This window comes from Musa acuminata, chromosome BXJ1-11 (assembly GCF_036884655.1).
Source record: "Musa acuminata AAA Group cultivar baxijiao chromosome BXJ1-11, Cavendish_Baxijiao_AAA, whole genome shotgun sequence".
NCBI lineage: Eukaryota > Viridiplantae > Streptophyta > Magnoliopsida > Zingiberales > Musaceae > Musa > Musa acuminata.
In genome coordinates, this window is record NC_088337.1 from 20,016,009 (window position 1) to 20,043,927 (window position 27,919).

Consider the following 27,919-nt stretch of genomic DNA (forward strand, 5'->3'; position numbering starts at 1 on the left):
GACCCCATTGGGCAAAGGGCTAGGGCACCTCCATTAGGGTGAGAGGGACCGCTGGCTGGTGATGGAACCGGGCATGCTTTTGGCACTACTGGCACTACTACACGTGTGATTGGGTGTCTTGGTGCATGGTCGGCCAATAGCATCCCTGTTTGAGGATCTTGAAGGCCAATGTCCGGCCGCCGATGTGCTCCACACAGATTCCCTCGTGGAGCTCAGCGAGAACCATCTCGGCCTCGGGCGACGTGAGGTAGCGTAGGAGGGGTTGAGAGAAAGCTCTTCGGTACAACTTTTCACCAATCTCACAGTACCAAGCCTGGGTTCGCCTCAATCGCCGCGCTGCCCTCGGGTCATCGGGTTGTGTCCCATCCCTTTTGAAGTGGAGGATTTCCTCCATCCAGCTCGGCGAGACCTCGGTCTTGACGAGGTCGTGGGTCGGCACTGTCGGGGCCATGAGGAATTTGATTGCCGGGGCTCCTTCTAGGTTGCGAGCAGAGGCCAGTCTGGCTAAGGCATCGGCTCACACATTTTGCGCATGAGGTATCCTTGCAACCAAGAGACGGTCAAAGTGACGAGCGAGTTGTCTTACCTTCGCCAGGTACATCGCCATGGTTGGGTCTCGGGCTTCGTAGCTTCTGTTGACATGTCTTGCCACTAGCTGAGAGTTGCTGAAAGCCTCGAAGTCATCCACATGCATTTCCAGGGCGAGGCGCAATCCGTGGAGTAACACCTCGTACTCGACTTCGTTGTTGGCAACCCTGAATCGTAGCTGAAGTGACCGTTCATAGGTTGTTGGCAACAAAAATAAAGATTTTTGGGTTTTGAACACCATATGCAGAAAAGCTTGATAAGTTCTAAAGTTCATGTAAGAACTTAAAAACAAAACACTTACTGGTGTTGAAGGTTGAATACACTTTTGAATTGTCTTCCTTACAAAGGGAGTCAGCTTTGTTTATATAGTATAAAGACCAAGTACAAAGGGAATGAATACCTTAAATACATTAAATGACATTTATATTTCTAATGCATGAATATAGATTATTATGAATCTGCCTTGAATTGATTTGAATGATTATTCATGAATAAGCCCATAATTGAATGACCTTTATTCTTCAAAATGGGCTAAAAAGTCATCCTTCTCTCAAGGCTGAACTTTCTCTTTATGATGTGGACTTATTTGAATCCATTGACCATTTTAGGCTTTTCTTGTATCCATAGAACCTTGACCAAGTTTTGACCAGCTTGCTCCTTCCAAATTGTTGAATCTCGGATTTTGATAATGAAGTCAATTGTCATTTGTTTATCTAATATATATATATATTGAGATAAGTGTGCAGGATTAACTACGATGGTAGTAAGACATGCAATAGGTGTTGAGCTGGAGTCAAGACCAAGATCACACTGGGGGTTCGAGAGTTCGTCGGAAGTCCGGACGTTTAATCGGAGGTTCTGTGGGAATAATCCAAGAAGTCCAGGAGCTTGCCAAAGAAGCTCGTCGGAACTTGCCAAGAAGATCATTGCAAAATTCAGGAATTTGCTGGGAGTCTGCCGGAGCATCACCGAGGGTTCGTCGGATGTTCGTCGGAAGTTCGCCGGAAGCTCACCAGAAGAAGCGATTGACGCACCAGAACACAATTTGCAGTATTGATGTCTTAATTATCATAGTTAGTATATAGATTTAGTTAGGATTGGGAGGTGATTCCATTAACTTAATCAGGGGCCAATTGGGCCCTTAACAGACCTAAATTGGGCCGAATGGAACAGCCCATTCAAACCCAGAATTCTTGACCGACGGTGGCACCGCCTAGGAGACTCGATCTCCTAGGAATTCTGGGTGGTAGTACCGCCCCTGTCAAGGGGTGGTACTACTGGTAGTTATTACTGCTAGCGGTGGTATCGCCCCTGTCAGGTGGTGGTACTACCTGAGCTCAGTCTTCGAGCGCTGTCAGGCGGTAGTACCGCCCAGACTGAGCGATAGTACCACTTAGTGACAGATGACAGGTGGTAGTACCGCCCATTTATGGCGGTGGTACCGCTAGGACCCCGAAATCCAAGAATGGACACTTTTGAGCTCCAATTTTAAACTAATTGGGGCCTATATAAACCCCACCCTTTCCTACATGAAAAGGCACCGAAAGCTTGCTTTAATTCTGAGTATTTGAGGGCTTAAAATTGTTGTAAAAGCTAGAGTTCTTCTTCCTCTTTCTTTCTAAGTGTTGATCATTCAAGAGAGGAGTGAAAACTTGTAAGGGTTGTCTCCTAAGCCCGTTAAAAGGAGAAAAGTTGTAAAAGGGTGGTTAGCCTTCGCCTATTGAAGGAAGGCCTCTAGTGAACGTCGGTGACCTCGTCGGAGGAGGAAGCCAAAAGTGAATGTAGGTCAAGATTGACCGAACCACTCTAAATCTCGGTTTGTATTTACTTTTTGCTATTTATCTTAACTGCAAACTGCCTCCATTGCTTTACATCAACTACACTTCAGTATGCTTTCAATTTAAAGATCTTTCCAAAACGGTTTTCGACGAAATCAGATTTTAACCGACGAAAGTTTTTTGTTGCACTAATTCACCCCCCCCCCCCTCTTAGTGTGCTCTTGATCCTAACAATTGGTATCGGAGCGAGGTTCACTCTCAGTTGGATTAAAACCCAAGAGAGATGGCATTTGCCGGTAACCAAGAGGGTCACTCTATTACACGTCCGCCTATGTTCAATGGGACATATTACACCTATTGGAAGACTCAAATGAGGATCTTCCTTATTTCCAAGGATTTTATGCTTTGGAATATTATAGAAAATGAATTTCAAAAGTCTTCTCTTCCAATGATCGATTGGAATGAATTGGAGAAGAAGACTTTCGCTCTAAATGCAAAGGCTATTAATGCCTTATTTTGTGCACTAGATAAAAACAAGTTCAATCGTGTTTCGATTTGTGAAACTGTATTTGATATTTGGCATACACTCGAAGTGACTCACGAAGGCACGAGTCAAGTGAAAGAGTCAAAAATCAATCTTTTAGTACATTCTTATGAATTTTTTCGAATGAAACCGAGTGAGACCATAGGAGACATATACACCCATTTTACGAATGTCATCAATGGTCTAAAAGGTCTCGGTAAAAGTTTTTCGGATTTCGAGCTCATTAATATAAGATCCCTTCCAAAGAGTTGGGACCCTAAAGTCACGGCCATTCAAGAGGCTAAAGATTTAAACAACTTCCTTCTTGAAGAATTAATCGGGTCACTAATGACCTACGAAATGACTTGCAAAGCTCATGAAGAGCATGAGGACACTCTTCCAAAGAACAGGAAGGATATGACACTTAGAACTCAAGAAGACCACTTGAGAGAAAACTCAAGTGATGAGGACTTTGATGATGACTTGGCACTTTTAACAAGGAAATTCAAAAAATTCATTAAAAGAAATAAATTTAAAAATGACACTAAAAATAAATTTGAACCCAAAAAGGACCAAGTAATTTGCTACGAATGCAAGAAGTCGGGACACTATAAAAGTGAATGTCCCCAAGCCAAGAAAAGAACACCAAAGAATAAGGCACTCAAAGCAACATGGGATGACTCAAGCGCATCCGAAGAAGAGGAGTCCAACACCGACCAAGTTGCTCATTATACACTCATGGCCATTGGAGAGGAGGTAACAAATTTAATTGATGCAAATTTATCATTTGATGAATTATTAAATTCTTTCCATGATTTATTTGATGAATACAAAATAATTAGTAGAAAATATAAACTGTTAAAAAAGGAGCATGATATTCTTCTTAATAATTTTGATAAATTAAAAATTAAGCATAATGATAGTTTAGCTCCATGTATGAAATGTCATGACTTAGAAATACTCCAAAAGAAAAACTTGCTACTCAATGACACATTGAAGAAATTTGAGGTTGGCAGCAAGTCCTTGAACATAATCCTTACAAATAAGGGTCACGTTCATAAAAGAAGTGGAATTGGATTTGTGAGAAGCCCTCACCAAAATCCAACCACCTTCATTAAAGGGCTTATCTTGCATATTTCACATCAAAACAAATGCAACTTTTTTTGTAAACATGGACATAGAACTTATCATTGTCCATTCAAGAAAGTTAGTCCAAACAAATTGATTTGGGTTCCTAAAGGAACCATAAAAAATTTCATGCAACATGATAAGCAATTTAGATCAGTTTTTGAGGCACCAAAGATCAAGTAAGTACCTAAAAATCATCCTTCTTTTTAGAAATGTATATCATCACAAGCTAGGAGCAAAAAATGATATCTTGTTTTTCGGGTGCTCAAGGTTTTTTATCAGAGATCCAAAATGACTCATACCGCTCTCTAGCTAAAATGATAGAAAGAGGATCAATAGAATCAATTACAAAAAGATACTTATATTCCATACATTAATGATAAACACTTAAGTTTGATCCCTCAAATTTTAAAACTTGTAAACTCTTATGCATGAATTCCCCTTCACACATCCTTCGGATTTTCCGAATTCATCGGATACATTCCTTCCTCAATTTTTTTTGATTCAACTATATCTTACAAGATCATGAACTTACATCTTGCAAGCCAAGTTTGCATACGAATTCTGGTATGATATAAATCATGAACTAGCAAGGCTTACAAGCTTGCATGATGAGTCATGAATATATTGAATATGACATTTGAGTAGAGTATGCATTTCACAAGATCTATCATGAACGTACAAAATTTCTCATCTTGTGATGAAATTTTTTACATAATTATGTAATTAAGGTTGGTTGCTCCACAAATAAAAAACTTTCTTCAAACTGAAAACACCCACATCAGCCCACACAGCCCTGAAATCAGTGCTCACTGCCTGTAGGCGGTGGCACCGCCCAGCTGGCGGTAGCACCGCCAGCTGTCACGGGTGGCAGGCGGTTGCACCGCTCAACCAGCAGTGCCACCGCCCATAACTTGCCCCCTTTTTTAAAACTGAGCTAGGGTCGACGGTAGAACCGACCCCAACTCATTTTCCTCTCTTCCTTGCAGCTCTAAACTCTCCTCCAATTCCATTCTTCCCCTTTAGCTGCCCAAAACTTCCTATTTCCTGCAAGTTCAAGAATCAATCCTACATCCTCTTGAAGATCTCAACTAAGGTATTCTCTAAAAGGCTTTGATTTCTCTTTTGTATGATCTACTCTTGCTCATCATTTATCTTCATAATAGTAGTATTTATGGGTTCTAGAAGATCCTCTAGGGACAAAGGGAAGAGGAGATTAGAAAAAAAACTATGATTCCACACTTTTTGATTCAAATCTAAATGCCCAAAAATTTGCTTCCATAGAATTTAGAAATGTTCATAAGGGAAAGTATGTTGATTTAGATGAACTAAGTGATTTAGAACCAATTCAATGATTTGCAAATCTAGATCTTCTCCCAATCCTACAAATAAGTGAACCCATCTACCCTAGGCTTGTTAGGTTGTTTTATAATAATCTACATATAGATGAAGAAGAAAGGGTGTCTACCTATCTTTTAGGACATCATATATCCATTACGGATAGATCCCTTTGCGACATCATAGGCATCCCTGTAAAAGATAGAGGCTGTTATTTTAGAGGACAATAGGATGATGAAACAGTTGAGACCACGTATGTTGATGCCTTAGGAACAATTTTCGGCAATCCCGACTTAATGGTACTTCTAAAAAGCTGTGAACATCTATTACCATTAAGCACCAAAATACTTCATCACATCTTAATAAGTATCATTCTCCCTAAACAATACCATCATGATGAAGTCAAATGGAACTAGGAACCATGTATTGGATCATGAAGGGATACAATAATTGTTTTGGTTACCTTATCCAACAAAATATGATAGAGATATATAAAAAGGACATGATGCTTCCATATGGTGGCATAATCACTAGAATTCTCCATGCTTACGATATTGCAATACTACCCGACGAAGAGATTATAAAGCTAGATAGATTTAGCGTCATAAATAAAAATCTACTTCGACAGATAAGATGTATATTTAGAAATGATATGTGGGTTAGAATGCCTAGAAGAACCGATCACCCTCAACTTGAACCAAAACCAGAAACACCAATCTTTAGGGGTAATCAATCTCCTCCAACTGGTCCCTTTGAGGAATCACATTTATTTGAGCAAGCTCCTTCATCATCTATCGAAGACATAGGGATTCGGATGGATCCCTTTAAACAAAGACAAGATCAACTTGAACATCGCCAAGATCAAATCCTATCTGAGCTGCAGCAGATTCATCGATAGTTTGACACTTTATTTAGACATTTTAACTTTCCACCACATGAATGAGCATATGTATGTATTTAGAAAAGGTGGACACAATTCTTTCTTATAATGTTGTAAAACTATGTTGTTGTAAACCTTTTTATGCTACTCACTTTGATTGCAATGCCACTTAATTTGATGATCGCAAGTCCTTGATATGTTTAACTATTGGTATCTACGACTTGATGTATTATTTGGTGAGCATTTACAGAGTTAGGAATATTAATGTTGATTGAATTTTATTTTTGAATTTTCCTTATTCTTTGATCACTTAAATTCCGTGCTGAAAATTTTATACGAATTTAACATGATTGAATGCTTCAATAACATGTTTACTTTAAAGTTCAAAATTTTGTGCCTTGGTGCTATAAGTTTCCATGATGAGCATATTATATTCTCATTGTGATTTGAGAAGGTTCATTCATACATCGGATTCTTAATCTTTGAGTACTATAAAATACTAATAATTTTGCTTCATAATTATGATTGAAAAACTACGGCAAAACATTGTCCGAATGCATGAATTTATTAAATTTCATTTTCGGACTTTCTTGACTCTTTGATCAATCACTTAAAAACTCAATGCTGAAAATATTATGATACCAATTTTATATGATTGTATGATTCAAAAGTTTCCATGATAATGAGCATGTTTTACCTTTATAATTATGATTAAAGAACCATAACAAAACTTTATCCGAATACATGATTTTTGTATTTCTCTTCCGGACTTAATATATTTCTTGAATGGAGCTTTCATGAGCCTATGTCATATCAAGTTTGTTTCATATCAATGCTCCATGATTTTTGACATATGGAATTAATTAACAAATGCATCTCTTATGGATTTACCTTATGAAAAATAATTTTTAATCAAGAAATGGATTTGATGTAATGATTTTTTCACATGAATTCCTTCTTGATTAAGATTTCTTTTTTATGAACATTTGCAAGGATTTAATTTTACATATATATCTTGATCCTTGTGAAAATGAAACATGATTTAATATCTTATTGTTTTTAACTTCATTCCAAGTTAGTTCTCGATGGCTTTCCTCCTTCACGCAAAACATTAATAAAAAGGGAAGAAGTAATGAAAGCTATCTCCTTAATAAACTTTTCAATGATACCATGTCATGATTGCTTGAAAAATAATTTGTATGAATAGTATCTTACCACTTATTGTTGAAAAATGATATGAATTTTTACCATACTTATTACTATGCTTGAAATACGCTTGAATCGTTCTCCTTTTTGTTGATGACAAAGGGGGAGAAATATGTGGTAAATTGATGATAAAATGAATTGCTATACACTTAAAATATTTTCATTTATGTTAAGATATCTAGAGCTTGCATTGTAATTTTACAATGTTGATATCTTAAGATATGATGAATTGCTATGATTGCTATCCTTCATGTTTGAAATATAAGACTTGAAAATGGATGTCATGCATTGACATCATTTTCAGAAAGATACATCATGATAGGAATTATGATGGGGGTATTGATAAGTTTAAATGAACTTAACTTATCAATATGTCTCTTGAATTCAAAGGCTTTGAATTCAAGAATGACTTATCTCAAGGATGGCATATAGATAGGAGTTAAGGTTAACTCCGTCATCAATTGATTGTCATCATCAAAAAGGGGGAGATTGTTGAATCTCAAATTTTGATGATGAAGTCAATTGTCATTTGTTTATCTAATTTATATGTGGAGATTAGTGTGCAGGATTAACTATGATGACAATAAGACATGCAGCAGGTGTTGAGCTGGAGTCAAGACCAAGATCACATTGGGGGTTCGAGAGTTCGTTAGAAGTCCGAACGTTCGTCGGAGGTTCTGCGGGAACAATCCGAGAAGTCCAGGAGCTTGCCAAAGAAGCTCGTCGGAACTCGCCAAGAAGATCGTCGCAAAATCTAGGAGTTTGCCTGGAGTCCATCGGAGCATCACTAAGGGTTCGTCAGATGTTTGCCAGAAGTTCGCCAGAAGAAGCGATTGACGCACCATGATTTACAGTATTAATGTCCTAATTGTCATAGTTAGTATGTAGATTAAGTTACGATTGGGAGGTGATCCCATTAACTTAATCAGGGGCCAACTGGGCCCTTAACAAACCCAAATTGGACCGAATAGAACAGCCCATTCGGACCCAAAATTCCTAACCAGCGGTGGCACTGCCTAGGAGACTCGATCTCCTAGGAGTTCTAGGCGGTAGTACCGCCAGCAGTTATTACTGTTGAATCTCGTATTTTGATGATGAAACCACTTGATATATGTTTATGATTTAATCTGCGTTTTGAGTAACGCAGGATGCTTCGATCAGGATGAGACAATTAAAGCAGGAAAATCATGTTGTGCCGGAGGAACATGTCAGAAGATTGGACGTCGAGCCGGTGGATCGGTCGACGTATCGACAGAAGGCTTTGGGCCATGGACTCGGGCATCAAGCCAAGAAGAGCGGGTATTGTGCCAAGGATATCAGAGTTGCGGAGTCAACTGGCCGATTGGGCAATAGGCTGCAGGAGAGGACGATGCGCCGAAGAATCGGACGAAGCGTCGAGGGACCAATGACATGCCGGACAACTGGGTTAATTGCTTAGGATTAATTGTCTCGATCGAAGTTTTGTTTTAAGTGTGCAGGATTAACTACGATGGAAGAAAGACATGCAGCAGGAGTTGCGTCGGAGTCAAGACAATGATCACGTTGGGAGTTCGAGAGTTCGACGGAAGTTCGGACAGTCGTCGGAGGTTCTACGGGAACAAATCCGAGAAGTCCATGAGCTTGCCAAATAAGCTCATCGGAACTCGCCAAGTGGATCATCGCAAGTCCAGGAGTTTGCTGGAAGTCCGCAGTAGCATCACCGAGGGTTCATCGGATGATCGACGGAAGTTCGCCGGAAGCTCGCCGGAAGAAGCGATTGATGCACCGGAGCAAGTTACAGTAAATGTCTTAGGAAAAATCTTAGTTAGCACAATGATTAAGTTGGAAATGGGAGGTGATCCCATTAACTTAATCTTGGGGCAATTGGGCCCCTGAAAAACCCAAATTGGGCCGAATGGATCAACCCATTCGGACCCTGATTTCTGGCGGGAGGTGCAACCGCCCAAGCCAAGAGGTAGCACTGCCTGGGCTAAGTCTCCGAGCGAGACTGGGCGGTGCAACCACCCCAGCCAGGAGGTGGCACCGCCTGGGCTCAGTCTCCGAGCGAGACTGGGCAGTGCAACCTCCCCTGACAGGAGGTGGCACCGCCTGAGCTCAGTCTTCGAGCTCTGCCAGGCGGTGCAACCGCCTCAGTCAGGAGGTGCAACCGCCTTAGTCAGGAGGTGCAACCGCCTGAGCTCGGTCTTCGAGCTCTGGCAGGAGGTGCAACCGCCCATGATAGGAGGTAGCACCGCCCAGAGGCTCAGTCTTCAAGCTCTGCCAGGCGGTGCAACCGCTCCAGTCAGGAGGTGCAACCGCCTGATCCCGGAATTCCGGGAATTGACAGTTTTTAGCTCCAAATTTGAACTGGGTTGGGGCCTATAAATACCCCACCCATTCAGCACTGAAAGGCAACAGACATACACCGAAATCTTGATCCTTTTCTGTGATTCTTAGAGCTCAAAATTGTTGTAAAGGCCAAAAGTTCTTCTCCCTCTGTTCTTCCAAGTTCTGAGTTGTAAAGAGAGGAGAGAAAATTCTGTAAGGGTTGTCTCCTAAGCCCGTCAAAAGGAGTGAAACTGTAAAAGGGTGGTTGGCCTTCGCCTATTGAAGGAAGGCCTCTAATTGACGTCGGTGACCTCGTCGGTTGAGGAAGCCAAAAGTGGAGTAGGTCAAGATTGACCGAACCACTCTAAATCTCAGTTTGCATTTACTTTGAGCATATTATCTTTACTGCAAACCTCCTCTGAAGCTTGCTGCTTTCTACGCATATACGATCGGGTTTCAAGCTTTGCACTTTTCGAATCAGCGTTTAGACGTAAATCAGTTTCTTCGTATGAACGTCGTATTTCAGTTTGCGCTTATATTCTGGTTTTCATCATACTGCAAACTGCCTTCATAGATTGACTTTAACATCATCTTGCTTGATCTTAAGTTAACATAATCTTAGAATCGGCTTTCACACAGAAATCGTTTTTATCATTCGAACGTAGTTTCGTTTTAATCGCAGAAAGATTTCCGCTGCGCTAATTCACCCCCCCCCCCCCTCTTAGTGCTCTTGATCCTAACAATTGGTATCAGAGCCCGGTATTTCTCATTTCGGATTTACACCCGAGAGAAATGGCTCTTCATGGCCTTCAAGAGGGCTTATCAGTCTTTCGTCCACCGTTGTTTAACGGATTGGACTACACTTATTGGAAAACTCGAATGAGAGTTTTCTTGATTTCTACGAATTTGGATTTATGGAATATTGTTGAAAACGGTTTTCAACTTCCCTCTAAACCGATGAACGAATGGTCAGATTTGGAGAAGAAGTATTTTTCTTTAAACGCAAAGGCTATGAATGCCTTATTTTGCGCTTTGGACAAAAATGAGTTCAATCGGATTTCTACGTGCGAAACGACTTTTGACATTTGGCGAACACTTGAAATCACGCATGTGGGAACTAGTAGAGTCAAAGACTCGAAAGTTAACATTTTATTGCATAATTTTGAGCTTTTTCGAATGCAACCAAGTGAGACTATAGGCGACATGTACACCCGTTTCACGGATGTCGTCAATAGTTTAAGAGCTCTTGGAAAATATTTTTCGGATTTTGAACTCGTAAACAAGATTTTGCGTTCTCTTTCTAAGAAGTGGGATTCAAAAGTAACTGCAATACAAGAAGCTAAAAACCTAAACAACTTACCACTTGAAGAACTAATTGGTTCGTTGATAACATATGAAATGGTGCACAATGCACATGATGAACGTGATGGACAAAATCACCTTCCAAAGAATAGGAAGGATTTGGAACTCCGGACAAATGAATACCACTTGAGCGATAACTCAAGTGATGAGGACAATGATGAACTTGAACTTCGAATACTAAATCTTAATAAGTTTATTAAACAAAAATCTAAAATAGACAATGAACTTGAAAGAAGGAAGAGCCAAAGAAGAAGAAAGGCAAGATGGCAAACTACGCCTTAATCGCTTTCAATGATAAGGTAATCGAAATCCCCCTAATTTATTTTGAAATTACTTGATGCTTTCATGATGTATTTTCTCTTTTAGTTTAGAATTAATTTTATTAAAAATTACATGTTAAAAAAAAATTATGATCATGCTAAGAAATTTTGAAAATGATAATATTACATATTTTATGATAAACAAATAAAATGATCTTATGAAATCATGGTTAAAAAGTAATAATGTGTATTACATTGATTTCCATTGTTATTTCTCGATTCCGATTAAAAATCATGTTTGATTTGAAGAAATGCATAATGATGAAATTAAATATTTTGATTAACAATTTTATGCATGAGATTTTAAGCTGATGATAAGCATGTGTTATTTTCATGAGTGTATTTGAAAACTATGGCAAAAATGTGCTCGAATGCATGAACTTGTTAAGATTATTTTTCGGACTTTCTTGATTCAATGTTCAAATCACTTAATTGCCATGATGATTTTACACTATTACATGCCTTAATAATATGTTGGAAATTATATGTTTTGGATACATAAATTTTTATCATCATGAGCATGTTTTATCTTCATGATTGAACTTGAAAATCTATAGCAAAATCTTGTCCGAATGCATGAAAGTGTTAATTTCGGATTCGCTTAACAATTGGTATCCTAACAATCGGATTTTCTCATACACTTATTATATGAAAAATATTTTTCTGAAATGGATTTGATGAAATGATTCCTACTTATAAATTCCATCTTGAAATATGAATGATAGTGTTTTTGCTTGCAAAGATTTGTTTCACATACATATCTCCTATGATTCATGTGCAGAAAAAGAATTTATAAATCATAATACAATGAGATTTCTTATGCAAAAATAAAGTAATTTTGTGATTCTTTGCTAAAGAAAATAATTATTAAAATCATGATCTTGATAATTATAACATGAAGCTCTTTATAAATCAAGATCGTTCATTATGCTCCCTACATTTATCAAAAAGGAGTTCTTTAACTGAAATGTAACTTGTCTTTTGATTTCTCAGAATTCAATGAAGTGTCATATTGATATCTTGATACTTGGAATATTTTAAAATGTGATCTTGATAAGAATGTTTCAAGTTGCTCTTTGTACTATATCTTTTCAAATGAATCATGAGCCTTGATATCAAATATTTCATAATATAGAAATAACAAGACTTCTTTGCCTTGTATGTCTTGTGTGATGATTGTACATCAATTTGCTTTATTAAGAATTATATGAATCTTGATCATGAACTTGTTAAGAAGAATTTTAATGAACCATGAATCATATCTTTGGTATTCACGAATTGATCCTCATTGATATCTTTCATTGATATGATAAATTATCATCTCATGATATATCACATAATTATATCATGCTTTGCGATTGTGTCATGTGATCTTTGCTGAATTTTCACATTGATATTCTTCATGACATGATTTCTTTGCATTGTTGTCTTGTATGCTTCATGTGATAATATGAATACATAAAACACTTATGATATGATTTTTATGCAATTCCTTGTATTCATGAAATGTTTATCTCATCACCTAATAATTCTTCTTGATATTCCTTATGTGATGAGAAGAATACATGAAATATTCATTAATTTGTTTTGATGTATACAAATAAGAAGTTTCGATCATGTATGGTAGGATGTAATTTGACAAATTTGGTACCATCATGTTGCAAAATAAATGATGATTAGGAATCATGCATTAATGATGATTGTATATTTTATGATTTGGCAAGATGCATGCAATGATGAAATATTCATGAATTTGAAATGATGCATGCAATACTTATGACAATGATGTACATGATGTATTGCATATGATATGTATCATGAATGCTTTAAATAATGAATGTTTGGTATCATGATCAACATGTTGATAAATGCTTAAAAATTTTAATGTTTGAGTATCATGTATGATATACCCGTTAATGATGATTGATTTATTTTTCGGTATTGTGCATGAAAAATAAGGCTTTTAAAATTATGTATGTTTTAATTTGAATATATAATGATGCACAAATAAAATTGATACTTACCTTTGTCATAATCTGAAAATTGAAAAAAGGGTCTCCCCTTCTTTTTGACAATGATAAAGGGAGAGCAAGAATTTCTAGTGTGGACATCATGAAAAGAGGCAAACTAGCTAGCTTACACAATTCAAGAAGAAAGCAAAAATGACACTTCTCAAAAGAGAAGAAAGAGCTTGTTATCTTGAACATCACAAGCTTGCCAAACAAAAATTGCAAAAGTGCTATCTTGCCTATCTCAAGAAGCAAATCTTGCATATCGTAAAAATTTCTAGCTTGCAACTTGCATATTTCAAGAAGCAAGAGTTGCCTTCTTGAACATCTCTAAATTGCTAGCTTGCAAGTTTTAAAATGTTGTAACATTGCTAGCTTGCATGTTCTAAAAGTGCTATCTTGTATGCTGTAAAACTTGCATATCTAAAACTTGATAGCTTAAATGTTCTAAGCATGATGTAACATTTGCTAAATTTTCTGGCTTCAAAACTACATGATGATAAAACTTGATATTATGTTTTTCATGCAATGAGTTGAACCAATATCACAAACACTTGATTGTGGTACTTCTCCTTTTTGTTGATGACAAAGGGGGAGAAGTATGTTGATGACAATGTTGAATCTCGTATTTTGATGATGAAACTACTTGATATATGTTTATGACTTGATCTGCTTTTTGAGTGACGCAGGATGCTTCGACCAGGTTGAGACAATTAAAGCAGGAAAATCATGTTGTGCCGGAGGAACATGTCAGAAGATTGGACGTCGGGCCGGTGGATCGGTCGACGTATCGACAGAAGGCTTCGGGCCGTGGACTTGGGCATCGGGCCAAGAAGAGCGGGTATTGTGCCAAGGATATCGGAGTTGCGGAGTCAACTGGCCGATTGGGCAATAGGCTGCAGGAGAGGACGATGCGCCGAAGAATCGGACGAATCGTCGAGGGACCAATGACATGTCGGACAACTTGGTTAATTGCTTAGGATTAATTGTCTCGATCAAAGTTTTGTTTTACATGTGCAGGATTAACTACGATCGAAGTAAGACATGCAGCAGGAGTTGCGCCGGAATCAAGATAACGATCACGTTGGGAGTTCGAGAGTTCGACGAAAGTTCCGACGGTCGTCGGAGGTTCTGTGGGAACAAATCCGAGAAGTCCATTAGCTTGCCAAAGAAGCTCGTCGAAACTCGCCAAGTGGATCGTCGCAAGTCCAGGAGTTTGCCGGAAGTCCGTAGGAGCATTACCGAGGGTTCATCGGATGATCGACGGAAGTTCGCCGGAAACTCGCCGGAAGAAGCGATTGACGCACCGGAGCAAGCTGCAGAAATTGTCTTAGGATTTATCGTAGTTAGCACAATGATTAAGTTGGAAATGGGAGGTGATCCAATTAGCTTAATCTTGGGGCAATTGGGCCCCTGAAAAATCCAAATTGGGCCGAATGGATCTACCCATTCGGACCCTGATTGTTGTGGGAGGTGCAACCGCCCAAGCCAGGAGGTAGCACCGCCTGGGCTAAGTCTCCTAGGGAGACTGGGCGGTGCAACCACCCCAGCCAGGAGGTGGCACCGCTTGGGCTCAGTCTCCAAGCGAGACTGGGCGGTGCAACCTCTCCTGACAAGAGGTTGCACCGCCCAGTCTTAGTTTTCGAGCTCTGCCAGGCGGTGCAACCGCCCCAGTCAGGAGGTGCAACCGCCTGAGCTCGGTCTTTGAGCTCTGGTAGAGAGGTGCAACCGCCCCTGACAAAGGTGGCACCGCCTAGAGGCTCAGTCTTCGAGCTCTGCCAGGCGGTGCAACCGCCCCAATCAGGAGGTGCAACCGCCTGATCCCGGAATTCCGGGAATTGACAATTTTAAGCTCCAAATTTGAACTGGGTTGGGGCCTATAAATACCCCACCCATTCAGCACTGAAAGGGCACAGACATGCACCAAAATCTTGATCCTTTTCTGTGATTCTTAGAGCTCAAAATTGTTGTAAAGGCCAAAAGTTCTCCTCCCTCCGTTCTTCAAAGTTTTGAGTTGTAAAGAGAGGAGAGAAAATTTCTGTAAGGGTTGTCTCCTAAGCCCGTCAAAAGGAGTGAAACTGTAAAAGGGTGGTTGGCCTTCGCCTATTGAAGGAAGGCCTCTAGTTGACGTCGGTGACCTCGTCGGTGGAGGAAGCCAAAAGTGGAGTAGGTCAAGATTGACCGAACCACTCTAAATCTCGGTTTACATTTACTTTGAGCATTTTATCTTTACTGCAAACCTCCTAAATAGCTACTGCCTTCTGCGCTTTTACGAACGAGTTTCTAAGTTCAGAGCCTTCCGAATCTTCGTTTAGACGTAAATCGGCTTTTTCGTACGATCATTACATTTCAGTTTACGTTTACGTTTTGATTTCAATCATAACTGCAAACTGCCTTCTGCACATTTATAAAACATATCTCAAAGTTCAGTATCTTTAAAATTGGCATTTAGACATAAACCGGTTTTATCGTACGAACATCGCATTTCAGTTTGCGCTTGCATTCTGATTTTCATCATAAACTGCAAACTGCCTTAGTTGATTTACTTTAACGTCATCTCGCTTAATCTTAAGTTAAAGTAATCTTAGAATCGGCTTTTACATCGAAATCGTTTTTATCAAACGAACGCAGCTTTCAATTTTAATAGTGAAAGATTTCCGCTGCACTAATTCACCCCCCCCCCCCCCCCCCCTCTTAGTGCTCTTGATCCTAACAATTGGTATCAGAGCGGGGTATTTCTCATTTCGGATTTACACCCGAGAGAAATGGCTCTTCATGGCTTTCAAGAGGGCTTATCGGTTTTTCGTCCACCGTTGTTTAACGGATTGGACTACACTTATTGGAAAACTCGAATGAGAGTTTTCTTGACTTCTATGAATTTGGATTTATGGAATATCGTTGAAAACAATTTTCAACTTCCCTCTAAACCGATGAACGAATGGTCGGATTTGGAGAAGAAGTATTTTTCTTTAAATGCAAAGGCTATGAATGCCTTATTTTGCGCTTTGGACAAAAATGAGTCCAATCGGATTTCTACGTGCGAAACGACTTTTGACATTTGGCGAACACTTGAAATCACACACGAGGGAACTAGTAGAGTCAAAGACTCAAAAGTTAACATTTTATTGCATGATTTTGAGCTTTTTCGAATGCAATCAAGCGAGACTATAGGCGACATGTACACCCGTTTCACGGATGTCGTCAATAGTTTAAGAGCTCTTGGAAAATGTTTTTCGGATTTTGAACTCGTAAACAAGATTTTGCGTTCTCTTTCTAAGAAGTGGGATCCAAAAGTAACTGCAATACAAGAAGCTAAAAACCTAAACAACTTACCACTTGAAGAACTAATTGGTTCGTTGATGACATATGAAATGGTGCACAATGCACAAGATGAACAAAATCACCTTCCAAAGAATAAGAAGGATTTGGAACTCCGGACAAATGAATACCACTTGAGCGATGACTCAAGTGATGAGGATAATGATGAACTTGAACTTCGAACACTAAATCTTAATAAGTTTATTAAATAAAAATCTAAAATAAACAATAAACTTGAACGAAGGAAGAGGCCAAAGAAGAAGAACACAAAGTGGGATGAATCGAGCTCCTCCGAAGACGAGAAGAAAATCAACAAAGGCGACGTAGCAAACAACGCCTTAACCACTTTCAATGATGAGGTAATCGAAATCCCCCTAATTTATTTTGAAATTACTTGATGCTTTCATGATGTATTTTCTTTTTTAGTTTAAAATTAATATTTAAATATATATATATATATATATATATATATATATATTATGATCATGCTAGTAATTTCGAAAATGATAATATTGCATATTTTATGATAAACAAACAAAATGATTTTGATTGAAGATATGAAATCATGGTTAAGAAGTAATAATGTGTGTCATGTTGATGTCCATTATTATTTCTCGATTTTAAGTATATTAAATCATGTTTAATTTGAAGTTATGAGGATATATTTTTGAAATTATGTATGATGATTCTTGATGGATTATCGATTTTCATGATAATAACAGTGGCTTTAAAAATTGATGCATGTTTTTATTTGACATAAATGAAAAGGCATGCTAACATGAAATCGATCACTTAAGATGAAACACTTAAAAAAGGGGAGAAATATATGAATTGATGCTATAAACAATATGCTTCATGTGATAATATGAATACATGAAACACTTATGATATGATTTTTATACAATTCCGTGTATTCATAAAATATTTATCTCATCATCCAATAACTCTTCTTGATATTCCTTATGAGATGAAATGAAATAATGCATGAAATACAAATGAGGAGTTAATGATCATGCATAATAGGATGTAATGAATTCTGACATTTAGATACCATCGTTTGAATATCTATAATCATGTTGTCAAAATGATATATCATGAATGCTTGAATATCATGTTTGATATGCTCATGATGATGATTGATTTTTCGGTATCGTGCATAAAAAAAAAATGAAATGTAATGTTAATGAATTTGTGCATTGAAACTATAATGATGCACAAATAAGAATGATTACTTACCTTTGTCATGATTTAGAAATTGATGTAAAAGGTTTTTCCCTTCTTTTTGACAATGACAAAGGGGGAGATAGATTGCTAGCACAATTTAAGAAAAAGGTAAAAAAATTACACTTCTCAAAAGAGAAGAAATTGCTATCTTGAACATCACCGATAATTGCTAGCTTGAAATGTCAAGAAAATGTAAAAACTTGTTTACCTTCTTGCACATCTAAAGAGAAGATGCAAATGTAACACTTGCCAAATTATTGGCTTGCTTCATGTAAAACATTATCTCTTGCTAGTTTGGCATTTTGCTAGCTTGCACTTTGCAAAGAAAGCAAAAATGACACTTCTCAAAAGAGAAGAAAGAGCTTGTTATCTTGAACATCACACGCTTGCCAAACAAAAATTGCAAAAGTGCTATCTTGCCTATCTCAAGAAGCAAAACTTGCAACTTGCACATTGCAATAGGAAGCAAGAATCATAAGCTTACACAAGAAAGCTATCTTGCATTTGCTTTCGAAATTTTTGCTAGCTTGTATGTAGTAAAATTTGCATATCTTAAAATTTGCTAGCTTTTAGTATAAAGAGAAGCAAATAGTTGCTATCTCAAGAAAATTAAACATGCTAAACTTACACCTTGCAATGGAAGCAAAATTGCAAGCTCAAACATTGCAAAGGAAGCAAAAATTTGCTAGCTTGCAACTTGCATATTTCAAGAAGCGAGAGTTACCTTCTTGAACATCTCTAAATTGCTAGCCTGCAAGTTCTAAAATGTTGTAACATTGCTTGCTTGCATGTTCTAAAAGTGCAATCTTGTATGTTGTAAAACTTGCATATCTAAAACTTGATAGCTTGAATGTTCTAAGCATGATGTAACACATTGCTAAATTTTCTGGCTTCAAAACTGCATGATGATAAAACTTGATATTATGTTTTTCATGCAATGAGTTGAACCAAAATCACAAACACTTGATTGTGGTACTTCTCCTTTTTGTTGATGACAAAGGGGGAGAAGTATGTTGATGACATGTTATGCATAAGTTTATGCATAAGTTCATGATGACGTGTTGCAAGTATTCATGATGAATATTGCAATGACTTAAATTCAGTTTGAATTCAAGATTCTATCAATATGGCATATTGATAGGGGGAGTTTATTTAAACTCCGGGAGTTAAGGTTAACTCCGTCATCAAGTAGTTGTCATCATCAAAAAGGGGGAGATTGTTGAATCTCGTATTTTGATGATGAAACTACTTGATATATGTTTATGACTTGATCTGCGTTTTGAGTGACGTAGGATGCTTCGATTAGGTTGAGACAATTAAAGTAGGAAAATCATGTTGTGCCGGAGGAACATGTCAGAAGATTGGACGTCGGGCCGGTGGATCGGTCGACATATCGACAGAAGGCTTTGGGCCGTGGACTCGGGCATCGGGCCAAGAAGAGCGGGTATTGTGCCAAGGATATCGGAGTTGCGGAGTCAACTGGCCGATTGGGCAATAGGCTGCAGGAGAGGACGATGCGCCGAAAAATCGGACGAAGCATCGAGGGACCAATGACATGTCAGACAACTTGGTTAATTGCTTAGGATTAATTGTCTCGATCGAAGTTTTGTTTTACATGTGCAGGATTAACAACGATGGAAGTAAGACATGCAGCAGGAGTTGCGCCGGAATCAAGATAACGATCACGTTGGGAGTTCGAGAGTTCGACGGAAGTTCAGACGGTCGTCGGAGGTTCTGCGGGAACAAATCCGAGAAGTCCATTAGCTTGCCAAAGAAGCTCGTCGGAACTCGCCAAGTGGATCGTCGCAAGTCCAGGAGTTTGCCGGAAGTCCGTAGGAGAATCACCGAGGGTTAATCGGATGATCAACGGAAGTTCGCCGGAAACTCGCCGGAAGAAGCGATTGACGCACCAGAGCAAGCTGCAGAAATTGTCTTAGGATTTATCATAGTTAGCACAATGATTAAGTTGGAAATGGGAAGTGATCCCATTAGCTTAATCTTGGGGCAATTGGGCCCCTAAAAAACCCAAATTGGGTCGAATGGATCTACCCATTCGGACCCTGATTGCTGTGGGAGGTGCAACCGCCCAAGCCAGGAGGTAGCACCGCCTGGGCTAAGTCTCCCAGGGAGACTGGGCGGTGCAACCGCCCCAGCCAGGAGGTGGCACCGCCTAGGCTCAGTCTCCAAGCGAGACTGGGCGGTGCAACCTCTCCTAACAGGAGGTGGCACCGCGTGAGCTCAGTTTTTGAGCTCTGCCAGGCGGTGCAACCGCCCTAGTCAGGAGGTGCAACCGCCTGAGCTCGGTCTTCGAGCTCTGGCAGAGAGGTGCAACCGCCCCTGACAGAGGTGGCACCGCCCAGAGGCTCAGTCTTCGAGCTCTGCTAGGCGGTGCAACCGCCCCAGTCAGGAGGTGCAACCGCTTGATCCCGGAATTCCGGGAATTGACAGTTTTGAGCTCCAAATTTGAACTCGGTTGGGGCTTATAAATACCCCACCCATTCAGCACTGAAAGGGCACAGACATACACCGAAATCTTGATCCTTTTCTGTGATTCTTAGAGCTCAAAATTGTTGTAAAGGCCAAAAGTTCTCCTCCCTCTGTTCTTCAAAGTTTTGAGTTGTAAAGAGAGGAGAGAAAATTTCTGTAAGGGTTGTCTCCTAAGCCCATCAAAAGGAGTGAAACTATAAAAGGGTGGTTGGCCTTCGCCTATTGAAGGAAGGCCTCTAGTTGACGTCGGTGACCTCGTCGGTGGAGGAAGCCAAAAGTGGAGTAGGTCAAGATTGATCGAACCACTCTAAATCTCGGTTTGTATTTACTTTGAGCATTTTATCTTTACTGCAAACCTCCTAAATAGCTACTGCCTTCTGCGCTTTTACGAACGAGTTTCTAAGTTCAGAGCCTTCCGAATCTACGTTTAGACGTAAATCGGCTTTTTCGTACGATCATTACATTTCAGTTTACGTTTACGTTTTGATTTCAATCATAACTGCAAACTGCCTTCTGCGCATTTATAAAACATATCTCAAAGTTCAGTATCTTCAAAATTGGCATTTAGACGTAAACCGGTTTTATCGTACGAACGTCGCATTTAAGTTTGCGCTTGCATTCTGATTTTCATCATAAACTGCAAACTACCTTCGTAGATTTACTTTAATGTCATCTCGCTTAATCTTAAGTTAAAGTAATCTTAGAATCAGCTTTTACATCGAAATCGTTTTTATCAAACGAACGCAGCTTTCGATTTTAATAGTGAAAGATTTCCGCTGCACTAATTCACCCCCCCCCTCTTAGTGATCTTGATCCTAACAGACATGACATGTTATGCATAAGTTTATGCATAAGTTCATGATGACGTGTTGCAAGTATTCATGATGAATATTGCAATGACTTGAATTCAGTTTGAATTCAAGATTCTATCAATATGGCATATTGAAAGGGGGAGTTTGTTTAAACTCCGTCATCAAGTAGTTGTCATCATCAAAAAGGGGGAGATTGTTGAATCTCGTTTTTTGATAATGAAACCACTTGATATATGTTTATGATTTAATCTGCGTTTTGAGTGACGCAGGATCCTTCGATCAGGATGAGACAATTAAAGCAGGAAAATCATGTTGTGCCAGAGGAACATGTCAGAAGATTGGACGTCGGGCCGGTGGATCGGTCGACGTATCGACAGAAGGCTTCGGGCCATGGACTCGGGCATCGAGCCAAGAAGAGCGGGTATTGTGCCAAGGATATCGGAGTTGCGGAGTCAACTGGCCGATTGGGCAATAGGCTGCAGGAGAGGACGATGCGCCGAAGAATCGGACGAAGCGTCGAGGGACCAATGACATGCCGGACAACTTGGTTAATTGCTTAGGATTAATTGTCTCGATCGAAGTTTTGTTTTAAGTGTGCAGGATTAACTACGATGGAAGAAAGACATGCAGCAGGAGTTGCACCGGAGTCAAGACAATGATCACGTTGGGAGTTCGAGAGTTCGACGGAAGTTCGGACAGTCGTCGGAGGTTCTACGGGAACAAATCCGAGAAGTCCATGAGCTTGCCAAAGAAGCTCGTCAGAACTCGCCAAGTGGATCGTCGCAAGTCCAGGAGTTTGCCGGAAGTCCGCAGTAGCATCACCGAGGGTTCATCGGATGATCGACGGAAGTTCGCCGGAAGCTCGCCGGAAGAAGTGATTGACGCACCGGAGCAAGTTGCAGTAAATGTCTTAGGAAAAATCGTAGTTAGCACAATGATTAAGTTGGAAATGGCAGGTGATCCCATTAACTTAATCTTGGGGTAATTGGGCCCCTGAAAAACCCAAATTGGGCCGAATGGATCAACCCATTCGGACCCTGATTTCTGGCGGGAGGTGCAACCGCCCAAGCCAGGAGGTAGCACCGCCTAGGCTAAGTCTCCAAGCGAGACTAGGCGGTGCAACCGCTCCAGTCAGGAGGTGCAACCGCCTGATCCCGGAATTCCGGGAATTGACAGTTTTTAGCTCCAAATTTGAACTGGGTTGGGGCCTATAAATACCCCACCCATTCAGCACTGAAAGGCAACAGACATACACCGAAATCTTGATCCTTTTCTGTGATTCTTAGAGCTCAAAATTGTTGTAAAGGCCAAAAGTTCTTCTCCCTCTGTTCTTCCAAGTTCTGAGTTGTAAAGAGAGGAGAGAAAATTCTGTAAGGGTTGTCTCCTAAGCCCGTCAAAAGGAGTGAAACTGTAAATGGGTGGTTGGCCTTTGCCTATTGAAGGAAGGCCTCTAGTTGACGTCTCGGTGGAGGAAGCCAAAAGTGGAGTAGGTCAAGATTGACCGAACCACTCTAAATCTCGGTTTGCTTTTACTTTGAGCATATTATCTTTACTGCAAACCTCCTCTGAAGCTTACTGCTTTCTGCGCATATACGATCGGGTTTCAAGCTTTGCACTTTCCGAATCAGCGTTTAGACGTAAATCAGTTTCTTCGTACGAACGCCATATTTCAGTTTGCGCTTATATTCTGGTTTCATCATAACTGCAAACTGCCTTCATAGATTGACTTTAACATCATCTTGCTTGATCTTAAGTTAAAGTAATCTTAGAATCGGCTTTCACACAGAAATCGTTTTTATCGTTCGAACGTAATTTCGTTTTAATCGCAGAAAGATTTCCGCTGCACTAATTCACCCCCCCCCCCCCTCTTAGTGCTCTTGATCCTAACAATTACTACCGGCGGTGGTACCGCTTGAGCTCAGTCTTCGAGCGCTGTCAGGCGATAGTACCGCTCAGACTGAGCGGTAATACTGCTCAGTGACAAATGATAGGCGGTAGTACTGCTCATTTATGGCGGTAGTACCGTTAGGACCCCGAAAATCCGGGAATGAACACATTTGAGCTCTAATTTCAAACTGATTTGGGCCTATATAGACCCCACCCTTTCCTACATGAAAGGGCACCAAAAGCTTACTTTAATTCTGAGTATTTGAGAGCTTAAAATTGTTGTAAATGCTAGAGTCCTTCTCCCTCTTTCTTTCTAAGTGTTGATCATTCAAGAGAGGAATAAAAACTTGTAAGGGTTGTCTCCTAAGCCCGTCAAAAGGAGAAAAGTTGTAAAAGGGTAGTTGGCCTTCTCCTATTAAAGGAAGGCCTCTAGTGGACATCGGTGATCTCATAGGAGGAGGAAGCCAAAAGTGGATGTAGGTCAAGATTGACCAAACCACTCTAAATCTTGGTTTGTATTTACTTTATGCTATTTATCTTAACTGCAAACTGCCTCCATTGCTTTACATCAACTACACTTCCGTATGATTACAATTTAAAGATCTTTCTAAAATGATTTTCGACGAAATCATATTTTAATTGACGAAAGTTTTTCGCTGCACTAATTCAAACCATCCCCCCCCCCCCCTTAGTGTGCTCTTGATCCTAACACAAATGCCTTCCAATAAACAAGTTAAGGCTTCTTTCATCCTTTTAACTTTAGCTCTTGTCATTGGTCCTCCATGAATAGTTAAAGGGTCTTTGGTAGAATTATAATCAACTTGCTCATTCATATCATTCCCTCTTTCCTCAAAAGGATTCGTCCTCGAATCAACACCTTCATCACCTCCGTTTGTTCATCTGTTTGTGGATGACAAGTAGTTGAATATAACAGCCTTGTACCCAACTTGCTCTAAAGTGTTTTCTAAAATTCGCTAAGGAACTTCACATTTCTATCACTCACAATTGTCTTTGGAATGCCATGTAGTCTTACAATTTCTTTGAAGAATAGCTCTGCAACATGTGTTGCATCATCTGTTTTGTGGCAAGGAATGAAATGTGCCATCTTGCTAAACCTATCAACAACAACAAAAATAGAATCTCTCCCTCCTTTTGACCTAGGTAAACCCAAGACAAAGTCCATGGATATATCGACCCAAGGTTCACTAGTTATAGGAAGAGGAGTATATAATCCATGAGACATTACTTTAGATTTAGCTTGTTTGCAAGTAAAGCATTTCTCACTCAATCTCTCAACATCTCTTTTCATGTGCGGCCAAAAGAAATGATCACTTAACACATCTAAAGTTTTTCTAACCCCAAAATACACCATTAAACCTCCACTATGTGCCTCTCTGACAAGTAATTCTCTCATTGAACATTGAGAAACACAACTTATTTTCTTTGAAAAGAAAGCCATAATGCCTGAAGAATTTGTCAAAATCCCCTTTCTCACATGGCCCATAAACATTAGCAAAATCATAATCAGAATTGTATAAATTTTTAATGTACTCAAAACCTAATAATTTTGTATCAAGTTGAGAAATTAGAGCATACATTCTAGAAAGAGTATCGGCAACCACATTTTCCTTACCTTGTTTATTCTTGATGATGTATGGAAAGGATTCAATAAACTCCACCCATTTTGCATGCCTACGGTTTAGTTTTCCTTGTCCTTTGAGATATTTCAAGGACTCATGATCGGTGTGTATAATGAATTCCTTGTACCAAAGATAGTGCTGCCATGTCTCTAACACTCTTACCAAAGAGTAAAACTCCTTGTCATATGTTGGGTAGTTAAGACTTGCTCCACTTAGCTTCTCACTAAAGAATATAATGGGTCTACCTTCTTGCATTAAGACTCCTCCAATTCCTATTCCACTCGCATCACACTCAATCTCAAAAGTTTTAGCAAAGTTTAGTAAAGCAAGCAAAGGTGCTGAACTGAGTTTGTCTTTAAGCAAGTTAAAAGCATCATCTTGTTTTTCACCCCATCTAAATCTCATATTCTTTTTTATGCATTCAGTTAATGGTGCAGCAATTATAAAAAAATCCTTAATGAATCTTCTACAAAAGTTAGCAAGACCATAAAAACTTCTAACATCACTAACACTAGTAGGTTTTGGCCACTCCCTAATTACTTTCGCTTTTTCTTGATCAACATGTATTCCTTTATCATTAACAACATATCCAAGAAAAGTAATTTCATTAGTACAAAAAGTGTATTTTTTTATATTAGCATATAACTTTTCTTTTCTAAGCACGTCAAAAATAGCTTTTAAATGTGTTACATGCTCATCTAAACTTTTGCTATACATAAGTGTATCATCAAAATAAACTACTACAAACTTTCCAATGTAAGTACGTAAAATATGATTCATCAATCTCATGAAAGTACTAGGTGCGTTAGTTAGGCCAAAAGGCATAACTAACCATTAATATAAACCATGTTTAGTTTTGAAAATGGTTTTTCATTCATCACCCTCATGCATTCTTATTTGATGATATTCAGATTTTAATTCATTTTTTGAAAGCACACAAGAACCATGCAATTCATCCAACATATCATCTAGCCTAGGAATAGGATGTCTATATTTTACCATGATTTTGTTGATGGCTCGGCAATCAACACATATTCTCCAAGATCCATCATTTTTAGGCACCAACAGAACAGGAACTGCACATGGACTCATGCTTTCTCGCACATACCCCTTTTTCATAAGCTCACTTACTTGCTTTTGGATTTCCTTGGTCTCTTTGGGGTTGCGTCTATATGCTGCCTTATTTGGTATGTTTGCACCTAGAATGAAATCAATTTGATGCTCAATTCCTCGAATTGGTGGCAAACCATTAGGAACTTCTTTGGGAAAGAGATCCTCATTTTCTTGCAAAAGATCAATAATAACACTAGGCAAACTCTTGTCAATTTTGTTAGAAGCAATCAAAACATCCTTGTACATAAGTACAAGTAAGGGCTATCTCATGGTTAAAGCTTTCTTCACATCACTCATTTTGGCATAAACACTCATTTTTCTTTTACTCAAGCTTTCCTTATTTTCTCTCCCCTTGTGTTTCCCAATACTCTTATTTTTACTACTCAACTCACCATTTTTTTTTCTCTCTTTCTTGTTTCCTCCCCAAACTTCTAGTTAATGAAGACTCAATCTCCTCATATTGTTGTTTTATGCACATTTGGTCTTTAAAAATTATCTTTGGAGGTAAAGATCCAAGCTGATATTTCTGTCCATCCATGGTCAAAGAATAATGATTCTTGAACCCATCATGTATTACCCTTCGATCATATTGCTAAGGTCTCCCCAACAACATATGACTAGCATACATAGGTACCACATCACACCAAACTTCATCCTTATATCTACCAATTAAAAAAGAAACTAACACTTGCTGATTTACCTTTACTACACCACTATCATTCAACCATTGTAACTTGTAAAGTTTTGGATGCTTGATAGTAGGTAATTTCAGTTTCTCCATGAGCAAGGTGCTTGCCACATTTGTACAACTTCCACTATCAATAATCACATTACACAACTTGTTAGCAATCAAACAATGAGTATGAAATAGATTTTCACGTTGTTCACCATGTTCAGCATTTTTATTTTGCAAATTAAGTGTGAGTTGAACAACTAAATTTTCACCTTTAGCATACTCTACGTCACTAGCATCCTCTAGAATGTCATCATCATCCTTTCTCTCATTTTCAGATTCCACAATTCCATCCCTCATGATCATAACTCTCTTATTAGGACATTCACGTGCCACATGTCCATGCCCAAGGCACTTAAAACACTTAATACCTCTAGTTTGATTAGGTAGATTCTCACCTTTACCCTTGCTGCCTGATTCATTTCTGCCTTTAGTTTCATCAATTTTAGGCCTAATAATGGGTTTATCATCCTTTTTACTCCAATTCGGTTTCCAAGAAGAAGAAGAACTCAAATAAGGTTTTGAATCATATCTTGTGCCTTTTCTTTTGAGTTGCCTCTCAATCTTCATGGCCACATTCACCATGTCCTCAATCTCCACATAATGTTGCAACTCTACAAGATTAGCAATGTTCATATTTAATCCACTCAGGAATCGAGCCATGGTGGCCTTATAGTCTTTCTCCGCATTAGCCCTTATCATAATTATCTCTATCTCCTTGTGATACTCATCAACACTCATGGAACCTTATGTCAAGGTTTGCAACCGTTAATGCAAATCCCTATAGTAATAGCTAGGGACAAATCTCCTCATGATTTTTTCATCTCCAACCAAGTCTCCATGGGCCTTTCACTATTTCTATGTCCGTCTTTACATAATTGATCCCACCAAATAATAGCATAATCAAAAAAATTAAACAGCGACTAATTTTACCTTTTTCTCTTCGGAGTAGTTTTGATATTCAAATATCATCTCCACTTTTCGTTCCCACTCCAAATAAGCATATGGATTATTCTTCCCTTGAAAAGAAGAAATTTTCATTTTGATGCTGCCTATGTTTCTATCCACACCATCAAAATGTCCTCTCCTAGTTTGTCTCTTAGGATTAACATCTTGACCAATTAGAGTAACTTGGTCATCATCCACGTCATCGCCACCATCATATTCATCATTGATAAAGGTTGGTTGTCTCTCACGCCGTGGTTCACCTTGTAATCTATTAATTGCATCATCATGCCTTTCTAGATGATCTCTTACATCTCCCAT

At 39.0% G+C, this 27,919-nt stretch overlaps 1 pseudogene; it reads right to left on the reverse strand.

Annotated features, from left to right (window-relative positions):
• Positions 1–517: 517 nt before the first annotated feature.
• LOC135596438 (uncharacterized) lies at positions 518–27,919 on the reverse strand (annotated as a pseudogene).